This window comes from Callithrix jacchus, chromosome 8 (assembly GCF_049354715.1).
Source record: "Callithrix jacchus isolate 240 chromosome 8, calJac240_pri, whole genome shotgun sequence".
NCBI lineage: Eukaryota > Metazoa > Chordata > Mammalia > Primates > Cebidae > Callithrix > Callithrix jacchus.
In genome coordinates this window covers 609,451-626,461 of record NC_133509.1, presented here as the reverse complement: position 1 = coordinate 626,461, position 17,011 = coordinate 609,451, and positions in this window count along the sequence as shown.

Genomic DNA, 17,011 nt, shown 5'->3' with positions numbered 1-17,011 from the left:
TTTTTACATGAGAGAGCATCCTGAGATGGTGTATATACTCCAAAATAGAGTAGAATAAGGCATTGTATATTTTTTCTAACAGACTATATTCAGAGCCACTTTTTTTTAACTTCGGGGCACCTAGACATTATTTAGATTCTTGTCGATTCGTGTAAAATTAGAATTTCAGTATTTTACATTAGAGAGCATATGGAGTTGGTGTGTATACTCCAAAACAGAGTAGAAGAGGGCATTGTATATTTTTTTGACAGATTATATTCAGAGCGATTTTGTTTTTAACATTGGGGTGCCTAAATAATATTTAGGTTTTTTTCGATTCGGTTAAATATAGAATTTCTGTATTTGATAAGAGAGCATATGGAGTTGGTTTATATACTCCAAAACAGAGTAGAAAAGGGCAGTGTATATTTTCTCTGACAGATTATATTCCGAGGAATTTGGTTTTTTACATTGGAATGCCTAGATAATATTTAGATTTTTTTGATTTAGGTTAACTTACAATTTCTGTATTTTACATGAAAGAGCATACTGAGTTGGTGAATATACTCCAAAACAGAGTAGAATAAGTCAATGTATATTTTTCTAACAGACTATATTCAGAGCCATTTTCTTTCAACTTTGGGGCGCCTAGATATTATTTAGATTTTTTTCAATTCACGTAATATTAGAATGTAAGTATTTTACATGAGAGAGCATATTGAGTTGGTGTATAAACTCCAATACAGTGTAGAAAAGGGCATAGTATAACTTTTATGACAGATTATATTCAGAGCAATTTTGCTTTTAACATTGGGGTGCCTAGATAATATTTAGATTTTTTTCTATTCACGTAAATTTAGAATTTTGATATTTTACATGAAAGAGCATACTGAGTTGGTGTATATATTCCAAAACAGAGTAGAATAGGGCATTGTTTATTTTTTCTGATAAATTATATTCAGAAAAATTTTGATTTTAGCTTTCGGGTGCCTAGATAATATATAGGCTTTTTTCGATTTGCTTAAATATGGAATTTCTGTATTTTACATGAGAGAGCATATGGAGTTGGTGTATATACTCCAAAACAGAGTAGAATAGGGCATTGTATATTTTTTGTGACAGATTATATTCATAGCAATTTTGTTTTTAACATTGGGGTGCCTACATAATATTTTGATTTTTTCGATTCGGGTAAAATTAGAATTTCGGTATTTTACATGATAGAGCATAAGGAGTTTGTGTATATACTCCAAAACAGAGAAGAATCGGGGATTGTATATATTTTCTGAAAGATTATATTCAGAGCAATTTTGCTTTTAACATTGGGGTGCCTACATAATATTTAGACTTTTTTCGATTCATGTAAATATAGAATTTCTGTATTTTACATGAGAGAGCATATTGAGTTGGTGTATATACTACAAAACCGAGTAGAAATGGGCATTGTATATTTTTTCTGACAGATTATATTCAGAGCAATTTCGCTTTTAAAATTGGGGTGCCTAGATAATATTTAGATTTTCTTCGATTCGCTTAAATATAGAATTTCTGTATTTTACATGAGAGAGCATATGGAGTTGGTGTATAAACTTTAAAACAGATTAGAATAGGGCATTGTATATTTTACTGACAGACTATAATCAGAGCAATTTTGTTTTTAACATTGGAGTGCCTAGATAATATTTAGATTTTTTTTGATTCACGTAAAATTAGAATTGCTGTATTTTACATAAGAGAGCATACTGAGTTGGTCTATATACTCCAAAACGGAGTAGAATAAAGAATTGTATATTTTTTCTGACAGATTATATTCAGAGCAATTTTGTTTTTAACATTGGCGTGCCTACATAATATTTAGATTCTTTCAATTTGGGTAAAGTTAGAGTTTCTGTATTTTACATTAAAGAGCATATTGAGTTGGTTTATATAATACAAAACAGAGTAGAAAATGGCATTGTGTATTTTCTCTGACAGATTATATTCAGAGCAATTTTTTTTAACGTGGGGTGCCTAGATAATATTTACATTTTTTTCAATTCTCTTAAATATAGAATTTTTGTGTTTTACATGAAAGAGCATATGGAGTTGATGTATATTCTCCAAAACAGAGTAGAATAGGGCATTTTATATTTTTTCTGACAGATTATATTCAAAGTAATTTTGTTTTAATCATTGGGGTGCCTACATAATATTTTGATATTTTCAATTCGGGTAAAATTAGAATTTCTGTATTTTGCATGAGAGAGCATATTGAATTGGTGTATATACTAAAAACAGTGTAGAAAAGGGCATTGTATATTTTTTCTGACAGATTATATTCAGAGCAATTTTGCTTTAACATTTCGGTGCCTAGATAATATTTAGATTTTTTTCGATTCGCTTAAATATCGAATTTTTGTATTTTACATGATAGTGCATATGAAGTTGGTGTATATACTTTAAAAGAGAGTAGAATAGGGCATTGTATATTTTATCTGACAGATTATATTCAGAGCAATTTTGTTTTTTACATTGGGGTGCCTAGATAATATTTAGATTATTTTTGATTCACGTAAATTTAGAATTTCTGTATTTTACATGAGAGAGCACACTGAATTGTTGGTGTATGTACTTCAAAAAAGAGTAGAATAAGGCGATGTATTTTTTTTCTAACAGACTATATTCAGAGCCATTTTCTTTTAACTTTGGGGTGCCTAGATATTATTTAGATCTTTTTTAATTCGCCTAAGATTAGACTTTCGGTATTTTACATGAGAGAGCATGTTGAGTTGGTGTATATACTCCAAAACAGAGTAGAAAAGGGCATTGTATATTTTTTCTGACAGATTATATTCAGAGCAATTTTGCTTTAACATTCGGGTGCCTAGATAATATTTAGATTTTTTTCGATTCGCTTAAATATCGAATTTTTGTATTTTACATGAGAGTGCATATGAAGTTGGTGTATATACTTTAAAAGAGAGTAGAATAGGGCATTGTATATTTTATCTGACAGATTATATTCAGAGCAATTTTGTTTTTAACATTGGGGTGCCTTGATAATATTTAGATTATTTTTGATTCACGTAAATTTAGAATTTCTGTATTTTACATGAGAGAGCACACTGAGTTGGTGTATGTACTTCAAAAAAGAGTAGAATAAGGCGATGTATTTTTTTTCTAACAGACTATATTCAGAGCCATTTTCTTTTATCTTTGGGGCGTCTAGAATTTGTTTGCATTTTTTTCGATTCGTGTAAATTTGAATTTCTGTATTTTACGTGAGTGAGCATATTGAGTTGGTGTATATACTACAAAACACAGTAGAAAAGGGCATTGTATTTTTTTCTGACAGATTTTATTTAGAGCAATTTTGTTTTTAACATTGGGGTGCCTAAATAATATTTAGATTTTTTTCGATTCACATAAAATTAGAATTTCTGTATTTTACATGAGAGAGCATACTGAGTTGGTGTATATAATCCAAAACCGAGTAGAATAAGGCATTGTATATTTTTTCTAACAGACTATATTCAGAGTCATTTTCTTTTAACTTTGGGGTGCCTAGATATTATTTAGATTATTTTGATTCACCTAAAATTTGAATTTCGGTATTTTACACTAGAGAGCATATTGAGTTGGTGTATATACTCCAAAACAGAGTAGAAAAGGGCATTGTATATTTTTTCTGACAGATGATATTAGAGCAATTTTGCTTTTAACATTGGGGTGCCTAGATAATATTTAGATTTTTTTCGATTCGGATAGAATAAGAATTTCTGTATTTTACATTACGGAGCAAATTGAGTTGGTGTTTATACTACAAAACAGAATAGAAGAGGGCATTGTATATTTTTTCTGACAGATTATATTCTTAGCAATTTTGCTTTTAACATTGCAGGGCCTAGATAATATTTGGATTTGTTTGGTTCGGGTAAATTTAGAATTTCTGTATTTTACATGAGAGAGCATATTGAGTTGGTGTATATACTACGAAACAGAGTAGAAAAGGGCATTGTATATTTTTTCTGACAGATAATATTCTGAGCAATTTTGCTTTTAACATTGGGATGCCTATATAATATCTAGAATTTTTTCGATTCACGTAAAATTAGAATTTCTGTATTTTGCATGAGAGAGCATACTGAGTTGGTGTACATACTCCAAAACAGAGTAGAATAAGGCATTGTATATTTTTTCTATCACACTATATTCAGAGCCATTTTCTTTTAACTTTGGGGCGCCTAGATATTATTTAGATTATTTTTGATTCACCTAAAATTAGAATTTCTGTATTTTATATGAGAGAGCATATTGAGTTAATGTATATACTCCAAAACAAAGTAGAAAAGGGCATTGTATATTTTTTCTGACAGATTATATTCAGAGCAATTTTTCTTTAACATTGGGGTGCCTAGACAATATTTAGGTTTTTACCGATTTGCTGAAATATAGAATTTATGTATTTTACATGAGAGAGCATATGGAGTTGGTGTATATGCTCCAAAACAGAGTAGAATAAGGCATTGTATATTTTTCTGACAGATTATATTCAGAGCGATTTTGTTTTTAACTTTCGGGTGCCTAGATAATATTTAGATTTTTTCGATTCACTTAAATATAGAATTTCTGTATTTTACATGAGAGAGCATATGGACTTGGTGTATATGGTTTAAAAGAGATTAGAATAGGGCATTGTATATTTTTACTGACAGATTATATTCAGAGCAATTTTGTTTTCGACATTAAGGTGCATAGATAATATTTTGATATTTTTTATTCACATAATATTAGAATTTCTGTATTTTACATGAGAGCATCCTGAGTTGGTGTATATACTCCAAAACAGAGTAGAATATAACTTTGTATATTTATTCTAACAGACTATATTGAGAGCAATTTTGTTTTAACGTTGGGGCACCTAGATATTATTTAGATCTTTTTAGATTCGTGTAAAATTAGAATTTCTGTATTTTACATGAGAGAGCATATGGAGTTTGTGTATATACTACAAAACAGAGTAGAAAAGGGCATTGTATATTTTTTCTGACAGATTATATTCAGAGCCATTTTGCTTTTAACATTGGGGTGCCTAAATAATATTTAGATTTTTTTAGATTCGCTTAAATGTAGAATTTCTGTATTTTACATAAAAGAGCATATTGAGATGTTGTATATACTTTAAAACAGATTAGAATAGGGCATTGTATATTTTCTCTGACAGATTATATTAAGTGCAACTTTGTTTTTAACATTATTGTGCATAGATAATATTTAGATTTTTTTCGATTCAAGTAAAATTAGAATTTCGGTTTACATGAGAGAGTATACTGAGTTGGTGTATATACTCCAAAACCGAGTAGAATAGGTCATTATATATTTTTTCGACAGATTATATTCAGAGCAATTTTGTTTTTAACATTGGGGTGCCTCGATAATATTTAGATTTTTTCGATTTTGGTAAAATTAGAATTAATGTATTGTACATGAGAGAGCAAATGGAGTTGGTGTATATACTACAGAAAAGAGTAGAAAAGGGCATTGTATATTTATTCTGACAGATTATATTCAGAGCAATTTTGCTTTTAACATTCGGGTGCCTAGAAAATATTTAGATTTACTTCGATTCGATTAAATATAGAATTACTTTATTTTACATGAGATAGAAGGTAGATTTGGTGTATATACTCAAAAACAGAGTAGAATAGGGCATTGTATATTTTTTCTGCCAGATTATATTCAGAGAAATTTTGTTCTTAACATTGGGGTGCATATATAATATTGAGATTTTTTTCGATTCACGTAAAATTTGAATTTCGGTATTTCACGTGAGAGAGCATACTGAGTTGCTGTATATACTTCAAAACAGAGTACAATAGTGCATTATATATTTTTTCTGAGAGATTATATTAAGAGCAATTTTGTTTTTAACATTGAGGTGCCTAAATAATATTTTGATTTTTTCGATTCGGGTAAAATTAGAAGTTGTGTATTTCACATGAGAGAGCATATTGAGTTGGTTTATATTCTACAACACAGAGTAGCAAAAAGCATTGTATATTTTCTCTCACAGATTATATTCAGCGCAATTTTGCTTTTAAGATTGGGGTGCCTAGATAACGTTTAGATTTTTTTCAATTCATTTAAATATAGAATTTCTGTATTTTACCTGAGAGAGCATATGGAGTTGGTGTATATACTCCAAAACTGAGTAAAAAAAGAATTTGTATATTTTTTCTGACAGATTATATTCAGAGCAATTTTGCTTTTAACATTGGGGTGCCTAGATAATATTTAGATTTTTTTCGATTCGGGTAAATTTAGAATTTTTGTATTAACTTGAGAGTGCATACTGAGTTGGTGTATATACTCCAAAACAAAGTAGAATAAAGCATTTTATATTTTTTCTAACAGACTATATTCACAGCCATTTTCTATTAAGTTTGAGGCGCCTAGATATTATTCAGATTATTTTCGATTCGCGTAAAATAAGAATTTCGGTATTTTACATGAGAGAACTTATTGAGTTGGTGTACATACTCCAAAACAGTGTAGAATAGGGCACTGTATATTTTATCTGACAGGTTATATTCAAAGAAATATTGTTTTTAACATTGGGGTGCCTAGATAACATTTAGACTTTTTCAATTCACGTAAAATTTGAATTTCGGTATTTTACATGAGAGAGCATACTGAGTTGGTGTATATATTCCAAAACAGAGTAGAATAAGGCATTTTATATTTTTTCCAACAGACTATATTTATAGACATTTTCTATTAACTTTGGGGCGCCTAGATATTATTTACATTTTTTTTCGATTCGCATAATATTAGAAATTCGGTATTTTACATGAGAGAGCATAGTGAGTTGGTGTATATACTACAAAACAAAGTATAGAAAAGAATTATATATTTTTTCTGACAGATTATATTCAGAGAAATTTTGCTTTTAACATTGGCGTGCCTAGATAATATTTAGATTTTTTTTCGATTCGCTTAAATATAGAATTTCTATATTTTACATGAGGGAGCATATGGAGTTGGTGTATATGCTCCAAAACAGAGTAGAATAGGGCATTGTATATTTTTTCTCACAAATTATATTCCGAGCAATTTTTTTTATAACATTGGCGTGCCTAGATAATATTTAGATATTTTAGTTTCGCTTAAATATAGAATTTCTGTATTTTACATGAGAGAGCATATGGAGTTGGTGTATATACTCCAAAACAGAGTAGAATAGGACATTGTATATTTTTTCTGACAGATTATATTCAGAGGAATTTTGCTTTTAACATTCGGGTGCCTAGATAATATTTAAATTTTTTTCGATTCGCTTAAATATTGAATTTCTGTATTTTACATGAGAGAGCATACATGAGTTGGTATATATAATACAAAACAGAGTAGAAAATGGCATTGTGTATTTTCTCTGACAGATTATATTCAGAGCAATTTTGCTCTTAACATTGGGGTGCCTAGATAATATTTAGATATTTTTTAATTCGCTTAAAAGTAGAATTTCTGTATTTTACTTGAGAGAGCATATGGAGTTGGTGTGTATATTTCAAAACAAAATAGAAAAGGGCATTGTATATTTTTTCTGACAGATTATATTCAGAGTAATTTTGCTTTAACATTGGGGTGCCTAGATAATATTTAGATATCTTTTGATTCGCTTAAATATAGAATTTCTGTATTTTAGATGAGAGAACATATTGAGTTGGTGTATATACTCCCAAACAGAGTAGAATAAGGCATTGTATATTTTTTCTAACAGACTATATTCAGAGCCATTTTCTTTTAAGTTTGGGGCTCCTAGATATTATTTAGATTTTTTTCGATTCGCGTAAAATTACAATTTTGGTATTTTACATGAGAGAGAATACTGAGTTGGTGTATATACTCCAATAAAGAGGAGAATAGGGCATTGGATTGTTTTCTGACAGATTATATTCAGAGCAATTTTGCTTTAACATTGGGGTGCCTAGATAACACTTAGATTTTTTTTCGATTCGCTTAAATATAGAATTTCTGTATTTTACATGAGAGAGCAGGTAGAGTTGGTGCATATACTCAAAAACAGAGTAGAATAGGGCTTTGCATATTTTTTCTGACAGATTGGATTCAGAGCAATTTTGTTTTGAACATTGGGGTGCCTAGATAATAATTAGATATTTTCGATTCGGGTAAAATTAGAATTTCTGTATTTTACACGAGAGAGCATACTGTGTTGGTGTATATACTCCAAAACATAGAAGAATCAGGCATTGTATATTTTTTATAACAGACTATATTCAGAGCCATTATCTTTTTACTTTGGGGCGCCTAGATAATATTTAGATTTATTTCGATTCACGTAAAATTAGAATTTCGGTATTTTACATAAGAGAGCATATTGATTTGGTGTATACACCCCAAAACAGAGTAGAAAAAAGCATTGTATATTTTTTATTGCAAATTATATTCAGAGAAATTTTGCTTTTAACATTGGGGTGCCGAGATAATATTTAAATTATTTTCGATTCGATTAAATATAGAATTACTTTATTTTACATGAGATAGAAGGTAGAGTTGGTGTATATACTCAAAAACTGAGTAGAATAGGGCATTTTATATTTTTTCTGACAGATTATATTCAGAGCAATTTCGTTTTTGACATTGGGGTGCCTAGATAATATTTAGATATTTTCGATTTATGTAAAATTAGAATTTCGGTATTTTACATGAGAGAGTATACTGAGTTGGTGTATATACTCCAAAACAGAGTAGAATAAGGCATTGTATATTTTTTCCAACAGACTATATTCATAGACATTTTCTATTAACTTTGGGGTGCCTAGATAATATTTAGATTTTTTTCGATTCGCTTAAATATAAAATTTCTGTATTTTACATGAGAGATCATATGGAGTTGGTGTATATACTCCAAAACAGAGTAGAATTATACATTGTATATTTTTTCTGACTGATTATATTCAGAGCAATTTTGTTTTTAACATTGGGGTGCCTAGATAATATTTACATTTTTTCGATTTGGGTAAAATTAGAATTTCTGTATTTTACATGAGAGAGCATCCTGAGTTGGTGTATATACTCCAAAACAGAGTAGAATAAGGCATTGTATATTTTTTCTAAGAGACTATATTCAAAGCCATTTTCTTTTAACTTTGGGGCGCCTAGATATCACTTCATTGTTTTTCGATTCTCATAAAATTAGAATTTCAGTATTTAACATGAGAGAGCATATTGAGTTGGTGTATATACTACAAAGCAAAGTAGAGAAGGACATTTTATATTTTGTCTGACAGATTACATTCACAGCAATTTTGCTATTAACATTAAGGTGCATATATAATATTTAGATTTTTTTAAATTCACCTAAAATTTGAATTTCGGTATTTTACGTGAGAGAGCATACTGAGTTGGTATATATACTACAAAACCAAGTACAATAGTGCATTATATATTTTTTCTGACAGATTATATTCAGAGCAATTTTTCTTTTAACATTGGGGTGCCTAGAAAACGTTTACATTTGTTTCGATTCCCTTAAATATAGAATTTCTGTATTTTACATGAGAGAGCATATGGAGTTTGTGTATAAACTCCAAAACTTAGTAGAAAACGAAATTGTATATTTTTTCTGACAGATTATATTCAGAGCAATTTTGATTTTGACACTGGGGTGCCTAGATAATATTTAAATTTTTTTCGATTCGGGTAAATTTATAATTTTTGTATTTAACTTGAGAGTGCATACTGAGTTGGTGTATACACACCAAAACAGAGTAGAATTGGGCGTTGTATATTTTTTGTAACAGACTATATTCAGGGCCATTTTCTATTAACTTTGAGGCACCTAGATATTATTCAGATTTTTTCCGATTCGCGTAAAATGAGAGTTTCGATATTTTACATGAGAGAACATCCTGAGTTGCTGTATATACTCCAAAACAGAGTAGAATAAGGCATTGTATATTTATTCTAACAGACTATATTCAGAGCCATTTTCTTTTAACTTTGGCGTGCCTAGATATTATTTAGATCTTTTTTGATTCGCCTAAAATTAGACTTTCGGTATTTTACATGTGACAGCATATTGAGTTGGTGTATATACTCCAAAACAGAGTAGAAAAGGGCATTGTATATTTTTTCTGACAGATTATATTCAGAGCAATTTTGCTTTAACCTTTGGGTGCCTAGATAATATTTAGATTTTTTTCGATTCGCTTAAATATCGAATTTCTGTATTTTACATGAGAGTGCATATGAAGTTGGTGTATATACTTTAAAACAGAGTAGAATAGGGCATTGTATATTTTATCTGACAGATTATATTCAGAGAAATTTTGTTTTGAACATTGGGGTGCCTAGGTAATATTTAGATTTTTTTTGATTCACGTAAAATTAGAATTTCTGTATTTTACATGAGAGAGCATATTGAGTTGGTATATATACTTCAAAACTGAGTAGAATAAGGCATTCTATATTTTTTCTAACAGACTATATTCAGAGACATTTTGTTTTAACTTTGAGGCGCCTAGATATTATTTAGATTTTTTTCGATTCGCGTAAAATTAGAATTTCTGTATTTTACATGAGAGAGCATATGGAAGTTTTGTATATACTACAAAACAGAGTAGAAAAGGGCATTGTATATTTTTTCTGAGAGATTTCATTCAGAGCAATTTTGTTTTTAACATTGGGGAGCCTAGATAATATTTTCATTTTTTTCGATTCATTTAAAATTATAATTTCAGTATTTTACATGAGAGAGCATACTGAGTTTGTGTATATACTCCAAAACAGAGTAGAATAAAACATTGTATATTTTTTCTGACAGTTTATATTCACAGCAATTTTGTTTATAACATTGGCATGCCTAGATAATATTTAGATTTTTTTCGATTCGCTTAAATATTGAATTTCTGTATTTAACATGAGATAGCATATGAAGTTGGTGTATATACGCCAAAACAGAGTAGAATAGGGCATTGAATATTTTTTATGACAGATAATATTCTGAGAAATTTTGCTTTTAACATTGTGGTGCCTTGATAATACTTCGAATTTTTCGATTCCGGAGGAATTCGAATTTCTGTATTTTACATCACAGAGCATATTGAGTTGGTTTATATACTCCAAAACAGAGTAGAAAAGGGCATTGTGTATTTCTTCTGAAAGATTATATTCAGAGGAATTTTGCTTTTAACATTGGGGTGCCTGGATAATATTTAGAGTTTTTTCGATTCTCTTAAATATATTATTTCAGTATTTTACATGAGAGAGCATACTGAGTTGGTGTATATACTCCAAAAAAGTAGAATAGGGCATTGTATAATTTTTCGAACAGGTTATATTCACAGCAATTTTGTTTTTAACCTCGGGGTGCCTAGATAATATTTAGATTTCTTTTGATACACGTAAAATTAGAATTTCTGTATTTTACATGAGAGAGCATACTGCGTTGGTGTATATACTCCAAAACAGAGTAGAATAATGCATTTTATATTTTCTCTAAAATACTATATTCAGAGCCATTTTCCTTTAACTTTGGGGCACCTAGATATTATTTAGATTTTTTTCGAATCGCGTAAAATTAGAATTTCGGTCCTATATATGAGAGAGCATATTGAGTTGGTGTATATACTACAAAACAGAGTAGAAAAGGGCACTGTATATTTTTTCTGACAGATTTCATTGAGAGCAATTTTGTTTTTAACTTTGGGGAGCCTAGATAATATTTACATTTTTTTCGATTCATTTAAAATTATAATTTCTGTATTTTACGTGAGAGAACATACGTAGTTGGTGTATATACTCCAAAACAGAGTAGAATAGGGTATTGTATATATTTTCTGACAGATTATATTCAGAGCAATTTTGTTTTTAACAAGGGGTGCCTAGATAATATTTTGATTTTTTTCAACACGCTTAAATATAGGATTTCTGTATTTTACATCAGAGAGCATATTAAGTTGGTGTATATACTCCAAAACAGAGTAGAATGGGGCACTGTATATATTTTCTGACCGATTATATTCTGAGCAATGTTGCTTTTAACATTGGGTGGCCTAGATATTATTTAGATTTTTTCGATTCGGGTAGAATTAGAATTTCAGTATTTTACATAAGAGAGCATATTGAGTTGGTGTATACAGTACAAAACAGAGTAGAAAAAAGCATTGTATATTTTTTCTGACAGACTATATTCAGAGCAATGTTGCTTTTAACATTGTGGTCCCTAGATAATATTTAGACTTTTTTCAATTCGCTTAAATATGGAGTTTCTGTATTTTACATGAGAGAGCATATGGAGTTGCTGTATATACTCCAGAACAGAGTAGAATAGGGTATTGTATATTTTTTCCGACAGATTATATTCAGAGCAATTTTGTTCTTAACATTGCGGTGCCTAGATAATATTTAGATTTTCTTTCGATTCGCTTAAATAGAGAATCTCTGTATTTTACATGGGAGTTCAAATTGAGTTGGTGTATATACTACAAAACAGAGTAGAAAAGGGCATTGTTTATTTTTTCTGACACATTATATGCAGAGCAATTTTCTTTTAACATTCGGGTGCCTAGATATTATTTAGATTTATTCCGATTCTCGTGAAATTAGAATTTCGGTATTTTATATGAGAGAGCATACTGAGTTGCTCTATATACTCCAAAACAGAGTAGAATAGGGCATTGTATATTTTCTCTAACATACTATATTCAGAGCCATTTTCTTTTAAGTTTGGGGCACCTAGATATTATATAGATTATTTTCGATTCACGTAAAATTACAATTTCGGTATTTTAAATGAGAGAGAATACTGAGTTGGTGTATATACTCCAATACAGAGAATAGGGCATTGTATTTTTTTCTGACAGATTATATTCAGAGGAGTTGTGCTTTTAACATTCGGGTGCCTAGATAATATTTAAATTTTTTTAAATTCGCTTAAATATAGAATTTCTGTATTTTACATGAGAGAGCAGACTGAGTTGGTATATATAATTCAAAACAGAGTAGAAAACGGCATTGTGTATTTTCTCTGACAGATTATATTCAGAGCAATTTTGCTCTTAACATTGGGGTGCCTAGATAATAATTAGATATTTTTCGATTCGCTTAAATTTAGAATTTCTGTATTTTACTTGAGAGAGCATATGGAGTTGGTGTATATACTCCAAAACAGAGTAGAATCGGGCATTGAATATTTTCTCTGACAGATTATATTCAGAGCAATATTGCTTTTAACATTGTGGTGCCTAGATAATATTTAGATTTTTTTCGATTCACATAAAATTAGAATTTCGGTATTTCACATGAAAGAGCATACTGAGTTGGTGTATATACTCCAAAACAAAGTAGAATAGGGCATTGTATATTTTTTCTAACAGACTATATTCAGAGCCAATTTCTATTACGTTTGAGGCGCTTACATATTATTCAGATATTTTTCGATTCGCGTAAAATTAGAATTTCGGTATTTTACATGAGAGAACTTATTGAGTTGGTGTACATAACCCAAAACAGAATAGAATAGGGCATTGTATATTTTTTCTGACAGATTATATTCAGAGCAATTTTGTTTTTAACATTGGAGTGCCTAGATAACATTTAGATTTTTTTCGATTCGCTTAAATATAGAATTTTTCTATTTTACATGAGAGAACATACTGTGTTGTTGTATATACTCCAAAACATAGTAGAATTGGGCATTGTATATTTTTTCTGACAGATTGTATTCAGAGCAATTTTGTTTTTAACATTGGGGTGCCTAGATAATAATTAGATTTTTTCGATTCGGGTAAAATTAGAATTTCTGTATTTTACACGAGAGAACATACTGTGTTGGTGTATATACTCCAAAACATAGTAGAATCATGCATTGTATATTTTTTCTAACAGACTATATTCAGAGCCATTATCTTTTTACTTTGGGGCGCCTAGATAATATTTAGATTTATTTCGATTCGTGTAAAATTAGAATTTCGGTATTTTACATGAGAGAGCATATTGATTTGGTGTATACACCCCAAAACAGAGTAGAAAACAACATTGCATATTTTTTCTTGCAAATTATATTCAGAGAAAGTTTGCTTTTAACATTGGGGTGCCGAGATAATATTTAAATTATTTTCGATTCGATTAAATATAGAATTACTTTATTTTACATGAGATAGAAGGTAGATTTGGTGTATATACTCAAAAACAGAGTAGAAAAGTGCATTGTATATTTTTTCTGACAGATTATATTCAGAGAAATTTTGCTTTTAACAATAGGGTGCCTAGATAATATTTAGATTTTTTGATTCACGTATAATAAAAATTTCGGTATTTTACATAAGAGAGCATACTGAGTTGGTGTATATTCTCCAAAAGCGAGTAGAATAGCTCATTGTATATTTTTTCTGAGAGATTATATTCAGAGCAATTTTGTTTTTAACATTGGAGTGCCTAGATAATATTTAGATTTTTTCGATTCGGGTAAAATTAGAATTTCTGTATTTTACATGAGAGAGCATACTGATTTGGTGTATATATTCCAAAAGAGAGTAGAATAAGGCATTGTATATTTTATCTAACAGACTATATTCAGAGCCATTTTCTTTTAACTTTGGGGCGTCTAGGTATTATTTAGATTTTTTTCGATTCACGTAAAATTAGAATTTCGATATTTTACTTGAGAGAGCATATTGAGTTCGCGTATGTAGTACAAAACAGAGTATAAAAGGGTATTGTATATTTTTTCTGAAAGATTATATTGAGAGCAATTTTGCTTTTAACATTGGGGTGCCTAGATAATATTTAGATTTTTTTTGATTCGTTTAATATAGAATTTTTGTATTTTACATGAGAGAACATATGGAGTTGGTGTATATACTCCAAAACAGAGTAGAATAGGGCATTGTATATTTTTTCTGCCAGACTATATTCAGAGCAATTTTGTTTTTAACATTGTGGTGCCTAAATAATATTTAGAATTTTTTCTATTCTCTTAAATATAGAATTTTTGTATTTTACATGAGAGAATATATAAAGTTGGTTTATATACTACAAAACAGAGTAGAATAGGATATTGTATATATTTTTTGACAGATTATATTCAGAGCAATTTTGTTTTTAACATTAGGGTGCTAGGATAATATTTAGATTATTTTCAATTCACGTAAAATGAGATTTTCGGTATTTTACACGAGATAGCACACTGAGTTGGTGTATATACTCCAAAACAGAATAGAATAGGATATTGTATATTTTTTCTGACAGGTTATATTCAGAGCAATTTTGTTTTTAACATTGGCGTGCCTAGATAATATTTAGATTTTATTCGATTAGCGTATATTTAGAATTTCTGTATTTGACATGAGAGAACATTTTGAGTTGGTGTATATACTTCCAAACAGAGTAGAAAGGGGCATTGTATATTTTTCTGACAGATTATATTCAAAGCAATATGCTACTAACATTGGGGTGCTTAGAAAATATTTAGATTATATTCGAATATTGTAAATTTTGAATTTCTCTATTTTACATGAGAGAGCATATTGAGTTGGTATATATATATATACTCCAAAACAGAGTAGAAAAGGGCAGTGTATATTTTTGCTGACAGATTATTTTCAGAGAAAATTTGCTTTTTACCTTGGGGTGCCTATATTATATTTAGATTTCTTCGATTCACGTAAAATTAAAATTTCGGTATTTTAAGTGATTGAGCATATTGAGTTGGTGTATATACTTCAAAACAGAGTAGAAAATGACATTGTATATTTTTTCTGACAGATGATATTCAGAGCAATTTTGCTTTTAAGATTGGGATGCCTAGATAATATTTAGATTTTTTTCAATTCGCATAAATTTAGAATTTTGGTCTTTTACATGAGAGAGCATATTGAGTTGGTGTATATACTCCAAAACCGAGTCGAAAAGGGCATTGCATATTTTTTCTGACAGATTATATTCAGAGAAATTTTCCTTTTTACCTTGGGGGACCTAGACAATATTTAGATTTCTTTCGATTTACGTAAAATCAGAATTTCTGTATTTTACATGAGAGAGCATATTGAGTTGATGTGTATACTCCAAAACAGATTAGAAAAGGGTATTGTATATTTTTTCTGACATATTATTTTCTGAGCCATTTTTCTATGAACATTGGGATGCCTAGATATTATTTATATTTTATTCGATTAGCGTATATTTAGAATTTCGGTATTTTACATGAAAGAGCATATTTAGTTGGTGTATATACTGCGAAACAGAGTAAAAAAGGACATTGTATATTTTTTCTGACAGATTGTATTCAGAGAAATTTTGCTTTTTAAATTGGGGTGCTTAGATAATATTTAGATTTCTTTCAATTCGCGTATATTTAGAATTTCGGTATTTTACATGAGAGAGCATATTGATTTGGTGTATATACTCCAAAACAGTGTAGAAAAGGGCATTGTATATTTTTTATGACAGATTATATTCAGAGCAATTTTGCTTTTAACATTGGGGTGCCTAGGTAATAATTAGATTTTATTCGATTTGCGTTAATTGAGAATTTCCGTATTTTACAAGGGAGAGCATATTGAGTTGGTCTATATACTCCAAAACACAGTAGAAAAGGGCATTGTATATTTTTTCTGACAGATTATATTCAGAGCAATTCTGCTTTTCACATTGGGGATCCCAGATAATATTTAAATTTATTTCGATTCGCGTAAATTTAGAATTTCGTTATTTTATATGAGAGAGCATATTGACTTGGTGTATATACTCCCAAACATAGTAGAAAAGGGCATTGTATATTTTCTCTTACAGATTATATTCAGATAAATTTTTCAATTAACATTGGGGTGTCTAGATAATACTTAGATTTTTCTCGATTCATGTAAATTTAGAATTTTGGTATTTTACATGAGAGAGTTTATTGATTTTGTTTATATACTCCAATACAGAGTTGAAAAGGACATTGTATATTTTATCTGACAGATTATATTCAGAGCTATTTTGCCTTTAACATTGGGGTGCCTAGATAATATTTAGATTTTTTTCGATT